The following is a 3,573-nucleotide window of genomic DNA, read 5'->3' as shown; positions in this document are numbered from 1 at the left end:
TAAGGCTGTGGTCTGCGAAATTAAGTAATTGAATTTAAGTCAGGGACAAAATCATTGATCGATGCTGAAGTAGTTTCGCTAACGTATTTTGGGTAATTTTGCCAGCTGGACTGGTTCTTAGTACAAACCAAAGGCAACCGAAGGCAGCTTGCTGTCCTCACAGAAGTCAGGCGGATAAAGCCCTCCGACAGAAGTCAAGGCTTACAGCGTAAGCAGAGTACCCGCGGGCGGCGCTTGCTGAGTCTGGACGGTGACACGCTGTCGCCGCCGGCGGCGCCTTATGCCGTCACGCCCGGCGGCGCGGCGGCGGACAGCGCGCGAGCGCCGCCGGGCGGCGCGAGAGGCCGGCGGCACCGCCCACCCCGCGGCCGCCCCGCCCCGCCGCTTCCCGCGGGCGTGGCGGGCGCAGGTGGCTCACCCGCGGCGGCAACCTCCCGGAGGAGGGCGGCTTGATTTTCCCTTCCAAAAGGGGTTCGCTTCCACTTTCTCGGTCGGAAGGAGCTGGTTTGGGGTGTTGAAATTCAAAGCAAGCACCGCGATTCTGTCAAAAGTGAGTTTTACAGTGACCCAGTGTGGTTGCTTGGGGCCGGGGGCATCATGCAGGCGGAGAGGGAGGAGACTTGTGGGCAAGTAGTGTTGTTCCAGCTCTGTGGGGAAAGTCCGAGACTGCAGGATTTCCCCAGAACTGGATAAGGTAACTCCTGTATAACAACATTGCCAGGATCAGAAGTCTTAAATGCCTTGTGCACTGAAAAGGCATCATCCAAAGTAGGTTGTATGGGAGTGAAAAGTTAAGTGTGAGTCACTGCACTACCATTATACATGTATTTAATTAAATATACTGCTCTCCCAAGAGGAGGTATGAGCATTCTTATGAGAACTGTAAGGGATGGATATGTAGCAAGAAAGACTGAAGATTTTGAAATAACTAAAAGCTAAGCTAATAACTAAAAGCTAAGTTATTAACTTTCTCTTTTGGATCACATTTTTGCTTAACAAAAGGTGTTTTATTTAATAAAAAGGTAATCCAAAAGAGAAGGATAATTTTTTTGAGGACTCAATATATTACTCAGAAATGCTTACATCATTTGCTTTGTCTTAATTTAAAAAAACAGCTATAAGCTGCCAAAAGAAATACATGTTTACTGGTGCAGCTCAGCTAGGAAATTCTCAGTAGCAGTTAATATTGGCAGGTCAGGGAATGCAGAATAAATAGTAACACTGAAACTGTTTGGGTGGTGAGCTATCAGTTTCAGCTGCCTTTCTAAAAGAAATCTAACACAATTTTTTGTTCAAATAACCCATGACAATACTACAGCAGATTGGAATGAATGAAATGGCCTAGAAACCAAGATCAGAAAAGATGCTCCTGCCAATGATACATCAGTCATTAGGACTGTTTTATCTGCCTACCTCTACATACTTGGAGAACAACGCTAACCAGCATGCACAGGGACGTGGGAGAAATCTATCAGCAATGCCAGTGCACATACAAACCTCCCGGGTTACTTCTGTTAGAGACTCTGACTGAGGCACCTTAAGTCTCTGCAGTCACAGTCTGAAAAACACAGACAGTCTGCGTGGAATGAAGAAGATGCAAATCTGTAATGACAGAGGAGGAGTTTTACTCAGCCTTCCATCAGCCTGCACCTGCCTGCTGGCCAGGCCCTGGAGCTCTCTGCATGGTGACATTGGCTGCTGATGGCACCAAGCTGCTGGGCAACTGCACAGACACTCAAGTCAAAGGCCTGTTTTCTTCTGAAAATCTAAAGTAGCCACGTCAGTCAGCTTATCAAAGCACAGCATTGCCTAGAGCATAGTTGTCTAAAAGACAAAGCAAAGGGAGGAAAGGAAAAAATTCCTTCTGCAATTCAGCAAACTTTGGTTACTTCAAAAAAGTGCTGCTGTAAGTGGCCTCAGAGTCCCTAAGAAATACAGCAGGTGACGCCACAGTTCAAAAGCTGTGCTATGGCCAACATACCGGTGCCTTCCCTCTAGCAGGCATGTATTGGCTGTTTACCATCAAGCTACAGGGAGAAATCAAACAGGCAGTGGACAGAGATGACCATGGAGGTGACAGTTTGGTGTTTGATCAGTTTGGGGAATGCTAAGGCTCATCTCATCCTTGCAGCCCACAAAGGAGAAGCTGAGAAATAAACGTGCCCTGGGGCTGAAGCAGAATCTCCTCTCTCTGTCTCAGAGAGAATCTAAGTCAGTGTCTGATGCCTTGCAGATTTTTCAGTGCTGTATTGCATCTCACATGTAATAGTACTGGACAGCACTACCAGATCACCATGCAAAACATGACACACATCTTTAATTTTGCAGGTGTCAGTCCCTCATGAGCATTCCTGACAGTTCTGAATTTTTTGCAAAGGTGAAAAGGCTTTCCAGAAGATCTGAGGCCTTAAGAGAAAAACCTGGGATGTTCATATGCCATCTCTGTGTTGTAGATTCTGAAACAGGAAAAGCTTTTCAAAGGCACTGCAGGAAGGAGCCTTCTTGTGGGGATGGGAATTTCAACAACGGACATTACTGAATTTGATTTTGATGAGCAAGCTTTTTTCCCAAGCCAGGCACGAGAAGGCATGTAGGCAGAAGATAACGAAGAAAGGAACGTGCTGCTGAAAAGGAGAAAACAAGATAAGGGCCATGAAGGCATGTTGCATGATCAGGAACAACGGGCCAATCCACTAGAGCATAGATGCGTGTGAACACAAGGCTATAACCTATCTGCAAGCTGCAGGTAGTGCGTGAACACTTCTGCTTGCTATAAAGATCGCTAACAAAGAGCAATAAAGGTCTTTGGTTGCTGTTTGCCAGAGTCCGTGCCATTAATCCCCACACCTTCTGAATTATCTGTGCTCCAGGAGAGGTTCTGAAGGGCAAGAAGTAGAAGAAACCAGTGATTCTTTCTTTTTGCCATTACATGCCTCTTGCTAAAGCTTGAACAGAAGTGACACCCCCAGAGTATTCTGGTTCAGAGTTCATGTAGTGACACATAAAGGTAACTCACAGCCTTGGCGATTAGGACATATGCTCCATCCCACTGTCCCATCAGATTATGCGTCTGTTTGTGAATTTGCCTTTACGGGGGTTGCACAGCAGACTTGACTTCTCATTGCTTTCAAACAGTGCCACTTCCTGGTTAAATTGAACCACTGCACTTCAACCACTGAAGAAAAGCTGGGATGTGGACTAGACATGTTGTCCTAGGCAGGAATCAGTCCAGGAACCCAGCTTGCACTACTGTAATGGGCTGAAGTCCTAGGTCTGAAAGTGAGGGTGCTTGAACCAGGAGAAAGTCTGATATTCTCATTTCAAAGTTTGTTCATATCCTGGGGAAAGTCTCAGTAACTGTTTTGGGAGCACCCCAACCAGTCCTAAATCCTCCATTTACTCTTCCTGACTAAATCTGCTTAACAGCCACCAAGCTACAGCATGCTTCAAATGTCCCCAGCTAGCTCCCCGGGACAGATGGGAGAACCTCTACGCATTACAAAGCTAATGTATTACTAGATTTGCCTCCTGAATTTTACACCCTTCTACTATCGTCTCATGGCTTCGGAAAGT

General features: G+C 46.5%; 1 long non-coding RNA gene across 2 annotated transcripts; it reads left to right on the top strand.

Annotated features, from left to right (window-relative positions):
• The first annotated feature begins 407 nt into the window (after positions 1–407).
• Positions 408–2,818, top strand: LOC143172504 (uncharacterized). Of its 2 annotated transcripts, none has more exons than XR_012997348.1 (2): positions 408–550; positions 2,329–2,818. It is a non-coding gene; the product is annotated as an uncharacterized LOC143172504 (long non-coding RNA). The 2 variants fall into 2 exon arrangements; XR_012997349.1 differs by having other exon boundaries at positions 1,319–2,818.
• The last annotated feature ends 755 nt before the right edge of the window (positions 2,819–3,573 follow it).

The sequence above is a fragment of the Aptenodytes patagonicus genome, chromosome Z, assembly GCF_965638725.1.
Source record: "Aptenodytes patagonicus chromosome Z, bAptPat1.pri.cur, whole genome shotgun sequence".
NCBI lineage: Eukaryota > Metazoa > Chordata > Aves > Sphenisciformes > Spheniscidae > Aptenodytes > Aptenodytes patagonicus.
This window is presented reverse-complemented; position numbering and strand designations above follow the sequence as displayed.